The sequence below is a fragment of the Pan paniscus genome, chromosome 12 (genome assembly GCF_029289425.2).
Source record: "Pan paniscus chromosome 12, NHGRI_mPanPan1-v2.0_pri, whole genome shotgun sequence".
Classification (NCBI taxonomy): domain Eukaryota; kingdom Metazoa; phylum Chordata; class Mammalia; order Primates; family Hominidae; genus Pan; species Pan paniscus.
Genome location: NC_073261.2, coordinates 65,830,869 through 65,850,343, shown reverse-complemented (window position 1 = coordinate 65,850,343; position 19,475 = coordinate 65,830,869). Strand labels below are relative to the sequence as shown.

The window sequence follows — 19,475 nt, the reverse complement described above, 5'->3', positions numbered from 1 at the left end:
AAATATAAAATTTGGCCCAGTTTTTTATCTATCAAACCTAGACCTAAAATCATCTTGTCTCATTCCCTCTGTCAACATCTGCTGAGCTCTCATAATACATAAAACATCATAGATAAAGGAGTCACAGGATTAGACCTACCGTTCCATACCAGTGTGTTACAGCCTGTCATGAAGCAGACTCAGAGAATTTGGCTACTACTTAGTACTAACATTTAATTTAGTTTTAAAATGTCTGCGTTAGAGCAGATTCAGGATTATGCCTGTAAGATGACATTCCAACTCACCTGCATTTAAATATGAATAAAGAGTGAGCAGAAGGGACCAGGTAAAAATGGCACATGGGAGGGCATCGCACATGTGAATTTTAGCTTCCCACACGCAAAGGCATGGGGGGACAAGGCAGGAAGCATTGCTCTAGATCTAAGAATCACCACACACCAGAGAGGGCATGGGAGGTGACACACAAACCCAGCAGAGAACGTTGAGAAAGAGTTTTAAGAGCCTACTCATCATTAGAGTTCACTTAAAAGTCCATCCAGAATCAGAACGTGGGATGGGGTGCCCCAAGGCATTCCTGGGGGCCGGGCGTGGATTTTAAGGACTCATCAATTACTGTTCAAGTTCAAGTCAAGCTGGATGGACACCATCCACATGGTGCTGCTCGATGGGCAAAGATCAAGAGGCAGTCGTTCACCACCAGCCGTATTTCCTGGGGCTGCTTGTTACTGACATTCTGTCATTCAAGGTGGGTCCTGAAGCCACAGTAAGCACCAAATCTGCTCCCTACAATCCACAGCAAAAGGAGAGTTCTTTCTTTAAAAGAGCGATGGCACACATCTCTCAACTCTTGAGAGAAAACGGACAGAAGTGGGATTTTTCAATCCTGATACCAGCAGGAGACAGGGAGTCTCTGGTAGGTAATACCAAACCAAGAAGCTTCTTTTCTCCCAAGTATACCAGGAACCCCTTTCAAATACAGGTGCTACAAAAAAAGAAGTAGGTGTGAAAGCGGGGCAAGAAAGGGAACCTGAGGACTATGCATGCTCTGTCTATGGGTATCAACACCTTTAAGGCATTTTGCGGTCTTTTTGATTCTATAACCTCCATATTGAGAGACATAAAACACAGAACATTACACCTGTCAGGTGCTGGGCCCTGAACTATCTCCAGGCAGCTGAAAGTCAGTACATCAGCTTTTTAATGACGTGAAAGTTAAAGATTAAAAACATGTTGGAACGCTTACTTTATGCAGTGCCAAAAATGTGTCTATAACCTGTAAGGAGAGATGGGTGTGGAACATCGTAGGAAAAAGGTGACTGCACTCATGCTGCAGAGAAAAAATAAGGTCCTCACTTGCCTGCCTGCCTTCCTTCTTTCCTTACAAGAGAAATCGCTCCTGAAATCTGACGTGCTTTGCAACAGCAGTAAGTTGACCACTGGAGAAAGTGAGGCTGGAACCACTGGAATCTTGTAGATTTCTGAGGCCAGTTCTGTTCTGACACATGCAGCTGGGAGCCACTGGTTTAGGAATTCACGTGGGCATGGGACTGTGCTTATTCAGAAAGGGCTCCCAGTCACATCCTGTATTCTCCTAAATTACTCCAATGACAAAGAAAACTCAGTGAAGACAAAGAGATCGTTTTCATAGGCATTGTCATTTGCCAATCCATAACTCAGGAATTCATGGCTATGCTTTGATAATTCTCTCTAGACTTGGAGTGTTAAAAGTTTGCACCTAGTTATTCTCCCCTCTCTCTGGCAGGAGAATCATGTCACTGGCAAGCAATTATTGTATCCTCTTCAAATAATTCGGCCTAAATTTTCATTTATGCCTGTGTATTTATGCACAAATGTGTGTATGATATAGTATTATGGCTTCTTTTTCTGAAAATTGAAAAATTCAGAAAGCCAAAGATAATAGAATATACCTTGAGTGGCAAGGTATATTGATTAGGTAGGAATCAAAAATAATTGCAAAATTATTTATGCAGGAGTATTAAAATTTTCCTCAAAAGTTCCCAGGCAAATGGGTTCCTCTTTAATTTTCACCCTTACAATAAACTCTTCTGCAGGTTTTGTTTATTTTGAGGAAACATTTCACTTTTTTTTTCAAGACATGAGGTGTGAATGATGCAAAACAGTATTTGGATATGTAAACTGAATTATTTGCATAATGCATTACTAATCAGTGAGTATAAATTCTGGAGTCTGAGGACCTGAAATCAAGTGCCACCAAATTTTTTAAAATCTAGATTATAAAAGTAAAGAGCATCACCCTTCGGTGGGATAATGTACACATTTGCGTACACATTCGCCTTCCGTTTATAAGAAGGAGAAATTATCCTCACAGAGTTTTCTGAGGAAAATTAAGTAAGTGGCCTTTGATGTAAACTGCTTTGCTCTGACTCAACACTATGAGGCATAAGGTCCTAAATTCATAGGCACAACCACAGAAGCACCAAGGAGAGCGAAGATATTTGCATCAAAAAGAGCAGACGGTCCCCCACCCCCACCCCATGTTGGTCGCCTACGGAATCTACAGGAATCTGAAGGGGCAGCCAGACATTCTGCCTATACCACCCATCAGATCAGCCACCAACCGAACCAAAAACCACCCATGCCCTTCTCCAGTGGGTTCCCACCGGTGTTTTCGTGCAAGCTTAGCCCCTTCTTTGCAGAAAAAAAGATATTGATGTGCCAACAGTAGAAAGAAGAAAAAACTATTCCAGCTCTGTACACAACCTTTGTCAACCCAGCATGATAAAACCAAGTCTGGGAAACTATTTGTCTAAACACTTTTTGGAAAGGGATGAAATGGAGAGGAAAGGAAAAGGAAGTGTAGCCTAGTGGTCAGCACACACACACACACACACACACACACACACACACACTCTCACACAAATCCTTGAGGGTGCCAGATTACATTTCTACAACAGCTGCCTTCCATTGTCTACTGCCAGTGAAGCCAAACCAGCCTAAAATTTAATTTAATCTGCTGTAAACCCAAGTATCAGGCACTTAGATGGCAGCTAAAAGCGCCACTCTCAGATAACTGAGTGACACTTGCTAATAATAGCCTCTGTGTGAAGCGAGAGAGAGCGGACATTTTGTAAAACCAGAGGGACCTGGGCCTGGGCCTGGGTCTGGGAATGGTGTGATGTGGTTAGGCCAGTCTCAGCTTCCAGGCAGCAGATACGGCAAAGACGAGGCCCACCATGGCTCCCGTGTGACGGGCTGCACGAAGCCCACCAGTGACCTAGCTTTCAAGTCACACAGCGACAGTCCTGGCTTTTGCTATCTAGAAGAACAAAATGCCCCTTTCCAGCTCTGCATTTGCCACTCTGCTCCCTTTCATCTTCCATCTTGTGCCCCAGTCCTCCCTTAAAGGGAAGGCTGCTTAACCCTTGACGTGTTCTTTGTCCCCTTCTTTCTGAGAGTGTGGTCAATCTCCTCTCAGGCAAATCATCTTTCTCTAATAGCCAGGGCTCAAATGGCCAAAGAAAGGTCCCAAAGCCTTGTCTTCATAACACTACCAGCCAAGTGAGCACGTCCCAGCTGCTTCTTCCTGACCCCCACCACGAGGCACAGAGGCACCTGTGCTGAAACTCAAGCAAACGCCACATCTGACTCTGCCTCATGCACTGAAAAAGACAAGGGATCTCTGTTCTTCCAGGAGAATGGGGGACAGTGCACAGTACAGACCCTGAAATGACCCCTTCACAATGAACTTTCCAGATACAAGACTTGAGCTCACAGGTACTTTCTTGCCCATAGGACACTTGTCCCCTTGCTACCTCTGAGCCAAACCCTTGGTGAAGAAACAACACCGACTAAACAAGGCCATACTGCTCTCCACCAGTCAGGCAATACCTTTATTTTCTGGAAAAATCTCAAATACTACAAAAGTAGAGAGAATGTTATAAATCAGTCCCCAAGTCCACATCTTCCAGCTCCAACCACCACAGCTCACAGTCATTCTTGTCTTCTGTAACCCTATCGCCTCCCTAGCCCATTTTATTATTTAAGTTGATCCCAGACGTCATATCATTTCATCAGTAAACACCTCTGTATGTATTTTTTAAACATAGGAACTCTTTTTTTTCTTTTAAATACAACCGCAAAACCATTATCACACCTAAAAATAATAAAGTCACAAATATAGTCCCGTATTATCAAATAGGGGAGTTATTTTAAACTCAGAAATACTTCTTTCCATCTGGGTCATGTTTTGGAGGATCCATTCCAGTGAGGTTCAAGACTGAAGCTGCCAAGAAAAGCTTCAGAGAATCACACTCTCTAAAAAGGGCCTTGTGTAAAGCCACCTTGCATGTCAGCCCAAGCTCCTGCCCCTTGCAGTCCTTTGCCCTATTCAGGGCTGAATGCACCCTCTGAGAGTCTCTGTGACAGTCCTCCCACATCGACTGCCCCACAGGCCCTGAGTCTCCCTCACTCCCCACCATGTGGCCCATCACCACATCCGACAAGCAGGTGCACTCCCAGTGTTCAGAACTGGAATTTATTTGTCTTGGAAGAAAGTGTTCTCCTGGACGGTTCTGCACAGAATTCATTCACAGAGCATGTCTTGGATATACAGCTGACTACATATGTCAGTTATGTTCCAAATGGGTTTTCACAGGTCAAGGTTCTGCAGGCAAGAGCAAATACTATTTTTAGACAGGATAAGGTCACAATGCTTTTAGAGACAGTGAGGTCTACAATAAAACCTATTGATCAGCCTCTGGAACTAGTGCTCCAGAGAGACACAGAGATTGAAACAAAAATTGCCTGGCCGTTTTCTCTGTAGACTCTGTGGGTAAAAGCTTGTTGGACTTAATATCTTTCAGGATATAAAATAAGTAAGAAGTAACTGTGTACAGATTACTGAAGTCCATTTAACCAGATGCAGAGGCAGGTCACAGAAAATACACTCATGGCAGAACCGTAAAGAAGGGAGATTTCAAGGCAACACGTGTTGCAACCTAGAGAAAGAATAAACACCAGTCTTCTCAACTCAGGGGAGGCACAAAGGACAGCCTGCCATCCAGGATTCCTGCTTGGGACTGTTGCTCCTAAATTTGCCACTATGATCCTCAATCCAGCGCTATGTGAACAACAGACTTTCAGATAAATAGTATGGAGATAATTTGCTTAAGTCAGATTTTGATGAAAAGTGGTTTCTACATGGACAGCTTTCAAAAACTTCTATATTGATTTGATGGAATCATGGTGAATTCTAAAGAATTTCCTATTCTCTCTCTCTCCCTTTCTACACACACACAGGGACACAACTATACATATATTCATACATGTGTATACGTATGTATATATGTAGTATGTACATATGTATGTGTGTATATAGATGCATATGTATATATGCTTTATCTTATGATGACAGTGTTGATGTGTTTGGGGATTTTTTTTTTTTCAAAAAGAGTTAATAAGCCTTTTATAGGTGTACCACACAAGACTCCAGTAAGCAAAATCATTCATTGCCAGGCAAAACTTGAGAAATAAATTTAGAAATCATACGCGCACACAGGAGCTCAATCAAGTACATGAATCACCAAGGCACAGAAAGTCACTGGAAAATTACTTAACTAGCCCAAACGTTCAAGAATTGACCAAGGTTTAAGTAGTAAACCCTAAATAATTTATTTAAGCCAAATAGGAGCTTTAAGCACAGACATTAATGTAATGGACTATCCCATCTTAAACTTCAGCCAGAGATCTAAAACTTTGAAGTCAATTATGTTCCCATAAATACCTCTCCATTATCGGGGTGTTTTATTGTTTGAGAGACTCGGGACCACAGGAACTAGTGTGAAACTGGAGGGTATCTTCATTTATCATCCGCTCCCATTTCGCAAACAAAATATGCCATGGTAAATATAATCTATATATCACATTGTGACACAGCTGACCGCATTAGTGAGCCAAGACTGTCCTAGCGGCAGCTTCCTATCATACATTAACAATACAACGGCTGATACGTTTGCACAACACAATAAGAGGTGGGGGAGAAGAGAGAACATTGGGCTATGAAATCCTAAACTTCATGTCTGAATACATTATTTTGTCCCCTATCTCTGGCATGAATGTTATCATGCTTTTATTTCAGGTAATAATGGAAGGGGAAAGTAGAGCCTCTGGGGGGCTGCCATTCATTCGGCCTGTTATTTGCTTTTGGGTTGGGTTAGGGCTAAACTTTATGTTCCTTGTTTTTGTTTTTGTTTATTTTCTTTTTTCTTGTTTTTGTTTTTGTTTTTTTTCTTTTTTCTTGTTTTTTAAGATTTTATTTTTTTACCAGAGATAGAAGAGCATGCAAAATCAGATACAGCTGATTACCAGTGCCCTTACAGAGCATGCCTATTAAAAATCCCCAAAACATTATAAATTAAAGAGGCAGTAATTTAAATAAATTACCTTTTTATTGAAGCTATAGATCTCAAGAGTGCCTGTGTCCTACAAGGAACACATATTTCACAACTGATTCATTTGCCCCTTACTCTGAGCACATGGGATAATAAAAGAAAGTTTTAGATCATTATCCAAAGGATAACTTTGAATGCCCTTTTTCAGCATGCTTCTGAAAACATCATTTCATATCTCATTCAATGCCACATATAAATGGTATTTGCTGGACAGTGTGGAAAACAGAAACATCCGTGCTAAAAGCCAATGGTAAACACCAAGTTTAAAAAATGGATTGCAAAGATCGCATGTCCCAGAACAGGCCATATGCTTTTACCTACATGATGAATAAAAAAAGAACATTTTCCCTCAATTTATGCTGTCTTCAACACTAACAGAGGGAGAGTTCTTCTAAACATGTTGCATCGGATGCCTTTAACAAGCAAAAATTCCTAACTCCAGGGACTCAGCATATGTAGGCTATGTCCATACAGAGAAACCAGCTTTTGGGAGGAGGAAGGAGGAAAATATCACTGAATTCAGTCAGTTAATTGAATTTAAAATACCTGGTTGTTTGAATTCAACTATTTCTTTTTCAAAAACGTACTTCTATTTTGATGTAGTTACATTTGCCCAAAAAAGCAAACTTGGAGAAAATACACATTACATTCTTTGGAGTTTTTCAAAAAAAAAACAGCTTGCAACAATTAAAAGATGGAGAAATCTTGTAAGGCTGGAAACTTCTGTGAATTATCACCATTCCATTATACTGCACTTCAATTTTGCTTCCAGCAATTTGAAAGATGCCTTTAAGCTTTCTGTTGGGGAATCACGAATCCAAGCCTTAATCTCCGCCATAGCTTCCATCTTTGAGGCAAATCAAGAAAATAATATTCTGCTGTCTTTGCAGGTGAGCCCCATTCAGCAACTAGATTCCAAAAAATAGCAGGGAGAAAACTGGTCAGTGGCGTTCATACTATGCTAGAACATCATGGGGACTTAGAGACCCACCCAGTCCAAACTATCTATTTTACCGACTTTACAAGACAAGGAAACAAATGCTAACAGGTGAAGGGAGCCCAAAATCTCACAGCATGATACAATAAGGGTCAGAACCCAGGTGTCCTGGTTTTCAGATCAGTGTCTCTCTGTTAACACTAAAAGTCAAAGTTTGGTTCTGGAAAATCTGTAATGCCCAAAAGACCTTAAATGCCCTCCCCGCAAACCAGTCTTGGTAATTTCTCCACGGCTTTCACAGAAGGGTAAATGTCTACTTGGAAGGCCTTTACTAATTTTTATGTTATCTTCTTCCTTCATTCGTGTTTGGTAATCAAAAATAGTTTATCATAATGCTCTCAATTGGAAGGTCTTCATACTACAGGCAGATACTGTTATTTTCTGGTAGAGGATGGCAGCAGGGCTGGGAAAAAAGAATGTGGTTTTTTTCTAACCACAGTAGGTTTTTTCTATAACAATGATTTCACTTTCTAGATATAAAACAGGCATGGTTTCTCTCACCCTGAACTTCTGCAAAATCTAGATTTGATCAAATTCAGAAACTGGTGATTTGATCAAATTCAGAATCCCATATTTTGGGATGATGTGTTCTAGCAGAAAGCTATTGGTTGGCTATATTTTGCTCTTTCTTCCCCAAAAGATTTTTAAACAGTTTTCATCTTTAAAAGGATTTCAACTTCAGATTGTGCCCATGCCAAAGTCTCTATACATCTAATCAATCAATAAATAAGACAAACAAAGCAGCATATGTTTATCCTTTACCATTTGGGAAGTGTACATTAATTACTGCAGATTGTCTCCTATGCATCTCCCCCCACCCCCTCTGCATCGCAGACAGCAGTGCTCAAAAGGGTCCGCAAAATAAAAATGTATTGAGTAATTAAATGGATATTTATAATTAGAACTTAATAATTTGCATCAGGGACAAATGAGCTCTGATTTTAATCTGCAGCGCATTTAGATTAGCCCAAAGATAGTGTAATTTGATGGTTTATAGGCCTGCTCTCGGATTATGAAACAATACCAAGCCTTCAAGTGCAATGTGTCTATGTCAGGAGTGTGTTAAAGAAGAAGATGCAATGAAAATGTTTGACAACGTGAAAGCAGCCATAAATTACATGACAACTGTGTAAAAGTCATGATGAAACAAATAAAGGGCTGACCTATAATGCGTCTGATTCATTGTGACACACACAACTCCCTGCGCTAATCTCTGCCCAGCCAACGCATTCTTAAGCGGGGAACTACTTAGCACCAGGAATGTTGTAAATTATCACTAGTCAACAGCATTGATTTTTAGTCGACATTTCAATCAGGTTGAAGTAGAAATACTACCCGGCTCATCCAACAGCCTCTTAACCAGTCCACTGCCCCTCTGAGGTCTCCCCGGTTATGGCTTTGTTAAATTTCCATTGCTCTCACCATTCGATATTTATTGTAGCTTTGCCACATCCAGGCACTTGGCCTGAAGGGTCACCGGCCTGCCTCTTGGGACATCAAATTTGTGCTTACCTAACGAAGGCAGAAACAGAAAAAGAAAAAGAAACAAAAGGCCATCATCAGAGACGTGGCCTGATTTTCACTGATTTTCAAGGGAAGAGAAGGAAAACTAGGGGGTGCGAGCGAGGGAAATAAGAAGGGTTCTAAAGCCATGATACGCCTTTTATCATTTCAGCTTTATCATTTCAGTCTAGGAGACCCAGCAAATAAAACTAAGAGCTTCTCTTCCAGGGTGACAAGGGAGAACCACTACACTCTTGACCCAAGGGTACGTAGAGACAATGAAGAGGGCCAAGAGAAGGGGTGAGGGGGAAGGGCTTGCATGACCTCCATTGAGGACGTCCATGCCCCGGGACAGAGTGCGAAGTAAAAGTGAAGCTTTGGAGCTCTTGACCCACACGGATTCTCAGCAGCCACCTCCATCCCACCTCAAACTCAGAAGACAACCTGGATGTGACCGACAACTTCTTTGTGATGGATCTGAACAGCCTCCCTTGGTTCTAGCAGAAGGACTTACCAAGTGAGCAGAGCTCCCATCCGATACTCGCCAGTGCTGAGGCCAACTCTTCCACTCCTCCCACGGGGCCTCCGCATGAAGTAGGCGCTTCTCAACTACCAAATGATTCTGAAATTCTATCAGTGGAGGTCTATGTTAGCCTGGCCAATTTGAAAGGATGGAGAATACAGGAAAACAGTAACATTTGGTTTTGGAATACATTGTGTAATCCATCTGCAACGAACCTCAGGTCTTGCTTCAGCAAATATTAATAGTGTCAGGGCAGCCTGTGGAGTGACTGGGAGAGGCCACCACGCAGCTGAAAACTTGCCTCTGGGGAAGCCACATGCGGATCATATGGAGCTGTTGACTGCAGTTTCCATTCAAAACTTCCCTCAAGTTTCCAGCATGCCTTCCGGACTTGCCTTACCACAGCCTTGTTCAGCCAGAAATGAAAACCTCCTTGAAGCAGATTATGACCCCCCAGAACCCATCGTCCTAAGAAGCACCACTGCCACGCACACTCACTCACACTCAGTCTCTCCCTCCCTGTATAATTCTGATTCTCCCCCACCTTTGAAGGTACGATCCGAGAAGTAAATGCCACAGAGACAACACACAGAACTGCTGCAGGCCAAGCCTCACCACTTCTTAAAAGTCCGAGCTTGGTTTCTCATTCAGCCCACTGCAGTCTCCTGACCAAGCCACACACAAACAGTAAAACCTCCTCCCTCTCTTTCTCAGGACCCTCACTCGATTTCAGGCTCATTCTGGACAGATGGGGAAATGACTACTTGCAAAGCAGGATTCCTTACATTGCAACTTTTCCCAACAGCTCCGTGCTCCTTCAATATGCCCAGAACTGGAGGGGAACATTCTTCTCTTTCCCAGAAGATTGAAAAACTTGACCACAGAACCCATGGGAGGGACAACTGTCCAGCACCAGAGCTTCCTGCCCAGTTGTTGCCTGGCACCGCTGAAGAAAGCTGCACACGTACTGAAGAGGTAGCAGAGGGTGGCGGCCGCAGGCCAAAGGATTGAACAACTGTGGACCCTCAGGGAAGTCATTTAACCCTTGATGAACCCCAATTTCCTCCTCTAACAAATGAGGCTAATGGGAGTGTTTCCTTTCTGAGGTTGTTGTGGGATGGAATATCAGTGTGTCAGACACATGGTAATGACAACAGCAATTCTGGAGGTGCAGCCCCCGGAGCAAGTAATGTCTGTGCTTTCCCTCATTTACTTCTCACATGGACTCTATAAGGTAAGGGACCTTGAGTTATCTCCATTTCACAGAGAGGTGAAATGATTCCCTCAGACTCTCCCAACCAGCTAGCAGTAACATAGAAATCTGAACCCAGAGTAACTGTGTCACACACCCAGGCAGGCACAAGCCTCTCGTAAGGCAACACACGTCTATGGGGAGAGGGGACTCCCACCCACTGAGGGAGCTGCCACCAGAAACATAATGAGACCCTGAGCTCTTTAGACCCCCACCTGCCCTGCTCTTCTCTCATCCCAACCTGCTCACCCCATAATGGGGGGAACTACTTTGAGACCCCAGGAGCACACAGTTCCAAGCCATGAGTCATAACCGTAATAGTAATGAGCTTTTGTGACATGTTTTACCATGTGCCCAGCACTGAGCCCAGCGCCCCCACATGCTCTCATAGGATGCTCAAAGGCCCTATGAGGCAAGCCCCGTGATTCCCCCCACTTTACAGATTGAGGAAGCAGAGGCTTAGGGAATGAAATCTGCCCAAGGTTGCACAACTAGAAATGGTATTACTTCTTTACCCTCAGCCTAAACCATTTTATTTCGTGTAATCAAAGAGAAGAAGAAAAGAAAGAAGATACATCATATGTCAAGGGCATATTTCCCCTCTTTCTGTCCCTCCTCCCTTTCTTACCACCTCAGGTTACAAAGACATCTAGGTGGGAGAGAAGACTGCCTCTAAGGGCTTGGCTGAGTTGGCGGGCGGGAGGTGGGGCAGGTATCCATGGGATAAACCCAGAGGCCCCCAAATTTTCCCAGTTTTTATTTGCTACTGGAAAAGGAGAAGGAAATCCTGCCTCCCTTATGAGGCCTCAGCCAGGGGAAGTAAATGTGATTTTATCACATTTTATATAGATGTGCACAATGGTGCCTTTTCAAGTCTGTGATGGGAAAAATATTTTTTATTGTGTGAATATCATTTCAGACAGGTCCCCAAACCACTTGAAAGCCCTGGTGTCCCCTAGGTGGGATTCTATGAACCCAGCTTTAGCCCCAGCAGCTCCTCTGGTGGGAACTAGAACATGCCTCCTGCCAGTTAGTAACAGGGAAATTCAATTACTTCGCCACTTGTGGCAGGAGGGCAAAGACTGCACATTAAAAGAGCTAAAAATGTCAGGAAGTTATTGGGATGATGACTCTTGCTTGCCAACATTCATATATGAATGCATAATGTCACAATAAACTAAAAAACACAGGAAGAGGCCAAGAAGATAAGAAAATCGAGAACAAAACAAGCCCAAACACATGGGTTTGCCATCGGTCCTGGGTCCTGCCCAGGAAAGGCTGCGCCTCTAACAAGAGCACCTTTTCCCCACTCCTGGCCTTTCTTGAGCCTTCCTTGAGCCTTCCTTGCATATTATCGTTCTCAGCCACCGACAGCTTAATTCACAGGCCCTTCCAACAAGTTAAACTTCAGCCATTTAAAAAAAAAAAAAAAGAGTTTCCACTGATTTCTTACCTGCACATGCAGGCACGCCGGCCACGCCCCACCCCACTGCACCACGAGCTCTCACACCTGGTCGCCTGAACACAACCAAACCCTTCCCATCTGGCCCTCGGGTTACTGGCGTTATCACAACTCTTTTTTTCCCAACGGCAAGCCAGGAAAGATGATAGAACCCGCATATGTAGCCAAAAGACTGGCCTCAACTGGTTCAGAGGAGGGAAAAAATTGAGCTGTGCGTCTCTTTATTTTTTTTATTTTTTATTTTTTTGCCTTTAGCCAAAAGACCAGGGAGCATTTGATGTACAGTCAGCAGGTATTTTAAAAAGAAAGAAAGAAAAAGGAAAAAAAAACACTGAAAAGGCTTGGCTGCACTGGGGCCCTGACACGCTCTCATCTAAAGCCTGGCCCTCGGCCAAGTTCATCTGTTAATGGACAACCACAACCAGGGCCTGCACCTCCCCCACCTCCCACTACCCCTCCCGAGTCTTCTCTGTTCTCCTACCTCTTTCGAGCTCCTAAAAACTAGACATCGATTATGTCTGCGCTTTTCCCTTTCTATTCAAGATAAACAAAGTGCTTCAAGTTCAGGGCGCACCCTGGGACCCCTGACAAAACAATCTATCATTCTGTCTGCTAAACCAGTCTGGCTACACCATGGCCAGGGAGAGTAACGCTCCCAATGTACAATTTTCCCTTTGTGCTCCTTCCCTCTTGCCACTAACTTCTTTTCTTTACCACCTTCTCCGGAGCAGATGGACTTGACCACTTTGCTTAAGCCCCTCCTGGCAACCTCAGAAATTAGAGGAAAAAAAAAAAGAGCTCCTGGCTACCCTACTCCGGTCCAGGTTTTTCTCCTCCCTCTGTGTTGCCCGACGGTCCTGCACACACAGACACAAATCCCGTTGGACCCACAGAATCTTTTCGACCCTCTCACACTGACACTAAACCAGAAAATAAATTAAATACTGGGACTGCCCCCTCCTTTGCGTTCTGCAAGAATATTTTAAGTGAGTTTTGTTTTAAATCATATCCATTAATTTACCCTGACTTGCAATTAAATGCAAGTACACTTTTTACAACCAGTACGGAATGCATTAATTATAACTACAAATGGTCAAATGAGAGCAAGGTCCCTCCAAAAAATATTAATAAAATACATAATAAATAATATTAATGAAACAAAAATAGATTCATAAGCCTTGGCCAGGGCTTTTATTATTTCATGCAAGGGGAAAGTCCAGCCAATGAAACTTGCTCCATACACTTTGGCAGGACTCAGACCAACCACTACCATTAAACTCAAGAGCGTGTTTTGGCAGTGCCCTGGCATTGGGGGGCCCTGTGCAGACACCACCAGGAGACGCTGACCCCAGTACCCAAGGCAAGGTCCATAACGTCTTATTCAGCCTTCCCATGTGGTCGGGAAGTTACCCACAGGCTGCTTCCCTCTTCCTAACCACCCTCTCTGCCGGCCGCAGCTGTTCTGTCAGTGTCCACCCTGCCCCTCAAAGGACAAATGAAATCCCCCAGACCCAGTGGGAAATAAGCCCACCTAAATGAAGGACTCAAGACTAGGGCACCATGAGCATCTGGGTTAAGGCTCGGAATCCTGCACCAGCGTTGGAAGCTGCCTTTGTTCCTGCCACACCGCCGGGCCCCTGCTAACCTGTCTCCACAACACTCAGCCTCACGCCTCACCCCAGCACTCCCTGCCTCTGCCCCTCCCCCCAAATCCAACACACCCACCGCACAATCGAATCTAATTAAGATCAGGAAGAAATTTGCATTTTCTTTTCACTGTACCCCCAGTAATCACAGAAGTTCTTCAAATTTTGAGAATTTTGTTCCTCTGCTAATTATTTCCCTCATTTTGCATTTCAAGGCACAAAGACAGTCTATCTCACTGGTGGTCTATTAATAGTTTGAAGTTTTGAGCGTCAGAAGGTGGTTGTTGCTTTTTGGTTTTTGGGTTTTTTTTTTCCTTTTAAAACTATTCTGTCATTTCCAGTTTTGTAAAAAGGTTTTGTTTTGTTTTGCTTTGTTTTTTGTTTTTTTGTTTTTCTTTTTTTGGTGGTGGTGGCGTTAATGTTTCTTCAGAAAGACAGCTTCTGGGCCACTCTGGGTATTATGATTTGGTTTCCCCCTTACAATAGTTACTCTCTGCCTGGTTTACTGATTTACAGAACCTTGGTATGTGAATGGCGAAAAAGAAAAAAAAGGAAAGAAAAAAAGAAAATTCCTTGGCATAAGTATATGTTTGCTGATCAAATTTCAGATCATGTGTTGTTCATTATTATGACTTTACTTGAAAAACAGTTTGCCACAGTGAGATGGATTCACTTATATGCTTTCTACCCCTCCACTCCCTTTAAGTACTTCGAAAAACAGTACAATTTTTTTAAAGGTAGATTTAAAGCATTAACTGGTTTGGATTAAAACAATGTTTCACCATCTGTAAATTCCCTGAAAATACATTTTCAAAAGACTTATGCAAAGCCACATGATTTTGAAGGAGCTAATGAGATTGTCCCACCAACAAAATTTAATGGTGACTTAAGAAATTCTAATACTTTTCATTTACTTCCTGTAGAATTATTTGTGTACTTGACATTTATACAGTTTCTCCATTATATAACAATCTACCCTGGGTACACTAGATTATGCCAATCTATTAGAATGAAATTTGTACTCCATATAAGCAGAAGTTTCCAGTCGCTTTTGACTTACCATTATGTTTCAATGTAAAGTGTTATTATAGCAGAGTATAAAGCACAGCTCCTCCATGCTCACGTTTTTAACTCTAATACTGTAATCTTTCTTGCTGCTTCTAGGGCTGTGTCAGTGTTTACATTCCTGGAAGTTAAATAAACCGACATGGCAAAACTCCTGGATAGACTGAATAATAAGGCTTGTGATGACTAAATTGTTTACTTTTTACCTTGTTAGGATCCCTTTCTTGTAAAGTTTGGGGGAGAGAGAGAGGAGAGAGAGAGGAGAGAAGGAATGAAGGGGGTGATGCAAGATAGAAGGAGAGAGATTTATACACTGGCTTCCATATGTCACAAAGACCTTCCTATCCACAGCCAACGCGACTGAAGCAGCATGCATAAGTTAGTGTTGCTTGTTTTGTTTTCTTAAATACCAGGTCAGCTGAATACCCCTTTCTCCACTGCCCACTCAGCCCCACATAAAGTATGAAGATTTTTTTTGACCATTTTCAAATAGCAAATTATCCATTAGATTTCATCATATCTTAGTAAAGCAATTACATCAAGAAAATGATAGTGCGTGTGGAATCAATTATGCATGCAGTTGGCCGGAGACCAAAGGCTGTGAAGTCGGAGAGGGCAGAATCGCTCGACACACACAAATAAAAAGCCCCTGGATCTCACAGATGGACCCCATCAGTTCATCTTACTGCCTAAAAAGTTCATGCACTTAATAATTTATTTGTGTTCTGGATACTGTTTCCCAGCTGAATATTAACAACTTTAAACTGAAGCATGCTTTTAGCATGGTATGGATGGAAGTCACGGTAGGGCAGTGCTAGGTCCCTCGGAGGTTAAAATTATAGTTATGTTTCTTACACACTGTTCATTTTCCATCACAATTTATTTTCTTTCATTAAACATTCGTTTTAATCAGAATATCAGTTACAGTGTTCTGATTCTGCTTGTTAACCAGTGATAAACTCATAAACCAAAGATGAACATCAATAATACAGCACAGGTTATTCAACAGCAAAGGCAAACACCAAAATCACAGGCTCTCAAAAATCGGAAACCGTTAGTTAGCACCTTGTTTTCACCACCAGGGCACTCGTGTACCTTGAGGGAGACACTGGGAGCCCAGGGAGCCTGGAGACCAGGATATACTTTGGTGATGAGGGGAGGACACATTGTAGCTCAGAGCAGCAGCTGAATGAGAAAACTTACTTGATCTAAAAGATAAAAGAGTCAGCCAAACCCAGGCCCAAGTCCTTTAGGTGCCAGCCATCTATCTAAAGAAGAAACCTAAAGCATTGTTAGAAAGGTTTGTAGTTCTGTAGCCTTCCCTCTTCCAAAGGAGGAACCTGATGTCTTAATACACTAGAATAGCCAAGGCTTCCTGCCATCAAACTGCTAACAATAAAACTGCCCTGCAATGTTCGTGGGGAACAGAAACAGGCAATACATATTTCTCTATGTATCTGGAAGTGCCTCAATCATATACTTAAATTTTACAGTCTTCTCCCCAAATGAGAACGATTTCCAGCCAACACGTTCACAAACTGTACTTAACGTTAAAAGAAAACGGATAAAACATATGTAATTACTCAAGGTTAGACTTCTAATTCCTCAATTCACTAAAGGAAACTTGGCAAGAAGATGCATCATTTTGCTCCTTTCTACTGGGGCATCTGAGGAGGAGAGCCACTGAGGCAGCTAATACACAAAACATGATCAAAAGTGATTAACAACAGCTTCATATGCAAATTACATTAATGAAGGAGTGCAAAGTCATCATGTAAATTAAATATGTCAAATCTCTTGGTGAACTTTCAATCTTGAGAAGAAAAAACACTGCTTTAATTTTTTTACATCATCAATTTTGCAAGATTGAAAATCTAAGAATCTTGGTGCTATAAACAATTTTCACCTTTTTTTTCTCCTTCAGCAGGCTGACAGGCCAGCCTGATGTGCACCGAATGTACATGTTAATAGGCCAATCAAAAATGCAAAACAATTCGCAATTACTGGAAGGACCTAATGGTCATTAGAATTTACAACTAGGTAATGAACTGAAGTCTGCCCACACCATGCATATTCATAAAGCAATTTAGCCTTTGAAGATTAAAGAAGTGCTTAAAATTCAAATGAGCTTTAGCAAATTATCAGTAAGATTCATCCAAAAAGCAAAGGGTTTTTCTTCCTATGATTTCCTCATTTTTTTAATGCAAAATTGTTATATCTTCCAGACTGAGCTTAAACTAAACATAGAGCTTCTAGTCAAGCCAAAGGGGCTAAGAGACAAACAGAGGCTGCAAACATCGTCACGGACTTTGTTCATAAAACTAAGCCCTTAAGAGCCAAACCTATCTCTAAACATGGTAATTTATCAAAAACAGCCCAGAGTCGCTCATAGGCAATACTGCATAGTCCTCCAACAGAACAGATTAACTCGAGTCCCTCCACCCTTCCAAAAAGCCTTTTCCCCCTCAAGTTGTCTCTCCTGTGTAAACATCCACTGTGGTATAAAAACAGCTTTTTCATTGGCTTGGAGTGGCATTAATTTTAGAAGTTTCTGCTTCCAAAGGGAAACCAGCAAGAAAGGAGAGGCACAGGAGGGAGAGGAGCAAGGTCTGGTTTACTTCTGAGGAGTGCAAATCCTGTTGCTTGAGATTTGCCTTTCTGATTTCCTCCATTCAGCACCAGCCGCATTTAATCCATGGTGAACGGGTCATGCAGACATCAGCTGACATTCAGAAAGTTGTGGTGTCCACCCACCACCACCATCCCACCCCAGTTATTAGAGAGTATCGTGGGAACCTGGATTTGCAGGCTTTCCAATTACTAGTCTGGAGAAGAATCCTTTGCTTGAATGCTAACTCACACCTTGCTAACCTCCTGACATTTAAAAAATTCTAGTGACAGAATTCCCAATGAACTCCTCTTCCTCCCAACCCCAACCTCTCCAACCCAGGTGAAAGCAAGAAAGTATATGTTAAGTCCTATCTCAGCTGGTGTGCAAGTCAGACTGAGAATAACAGCTTCGAAAGGCCACGTGTCCCAGCTTACCGCTCCACTGCTAGACCCAAAAGCTCTCTGCTGTGGGGATTTCATTTGAACTGCTATCGAAGAATATTCCAAGAACCTCTCTCCACACCCTTCTCCCCCTCTCTCCCCCAGCCTCAGACTTTCTCCTAGAGTTGATCTTACCGAAAATGTGGATATTATCAAGGAAATCGGAAAGAGAAGGGAGAAAAATCTCAGGTACTACCCCCTGATTTCTTAACTCTCTTATCCTTGGGCCCTGCTCAGAAATGTGCCACATTTTAACATTTATTAGAAAGGATAGGATGCAGAGCTGCATGGAACCCACATCCACAACCATCTGTATGAGCCACAGGTCCACAGTCCTGACCAATTCCGTTTGACACTAATGTTACTCTACATGAGTAGAGTTCAATGAGGGTTGATATGGGATGTGACAGGGCAAATCAGAATTAGATTAAAAACAAAAGTTTAGAAACCAATGCTACACTACAGAGCAAATGGGACTTGAAGGCCAAATTTCCCCTAACTGCCTTCAAGTGATTTTCCCTATTAGAGCGTTTGCCTGCCACCCCCCTGCTGGCAACACCGCAATCACATCAGAAAGTAAAGTGGAATGCATATAGGAAGCCTTGAGATATTCCTCTTTAAATACAATACCTATATACTTAATATATAGCAATTAACTTCTGGTCAGCAGTGTGCAGGCAGCAGGCTGCCCCAAGCAGATAGGAGGGGAGGGGGACCCAGAGCTGGGACAAGCACAAAAGACAGGTCCAACAACAATGCCTGCTGTCAGCAGCTGAATTATTTTTATACAGGAATTTTTATCTCTATTGTACAAACAAGTACGTGTCTGTGCTGACTTGTTAAGCAATCCACTTGTATGTAGAATAAGATTTTTTTTCTTTCTTGCTACCAGTCACACAGCTCCAAGATCAGAAGAAATACATAGTCTTTGAAGCTGCTCAAATGTTTTAGTTAAAAGGACAGCAGTTGTTTTCAAAGATCCAAGAGTATCTTTATCAGAATTAAATTTTTCCTTATTGATTTTTTCTCCTTAACATAACAAAAACATAACATGAGAAGGTTACGATTTATTATTAAAATTTTTTTCAGCCTTTAAATCATTCTTCAGTAGCCAATGTTCAGTTTTAAATGTAAAGGAATAATTTTTTTTTAAATATTAGGGTGTGATGGAGTAGGAGAGAGAAACTCATGAGATTTAAGATTTAACATTGGTTAATGCATTGTTTTAACTGGAAACTGAAAGGATCAGGGCAGGGGAGTTAAAATGGGGAGTAAATGGTTCACTGAGGGGTTCCCCCCTAAATGTAAATAAATCATAAAATCATGGTATACCTTGAGTTGGTGAAGGAGAATACTTCAGGTTTGGTTCTCTTAGTTTTTTGAGGTTTGTTTTTGTTTGAGGAGGTGCAGGGATTGGCCAAATATTAAAACTCTATATTTAAAATGTACAGGAACAGACTTGGCACATAGTGCTTTGTGCTCCAACATAAGAATCCAAGCTACACTTTATTTCCCTAAAAATTAACAGATGTGATTTCCTTGCAG

General features: G+C 42.1%; 1 protein-coding gene and 1 long non-coding RNA gene across 14 annotated transcripts in view; both read right to left on the bottom strand.

Moving 5' to 3' along the window:
- Positions 1-19,475, bottom strand: part of BCL11A (BCL11 transcription factor A) — a 104,053-nt gene that overhangs the window by 66,192 nt on the left and 18,386 nt on the right. The gene's annotated exons all lie outside the window — the stretch shown is intronic.
- LOC100995046 (uncharacterized) lies at positions 557-10,755 on the bottom strand. The gene is made up of 3 exons (XR_609265.5): positions 9,446-10,755; positions 8,851-8,940; positions 557-7,339 (listed from the first exon to the last, which is right to left on the bottom strand). It is a non-coding gene; the product is annotated as an uncharacterized LOC100995046 (long non-coding RNA).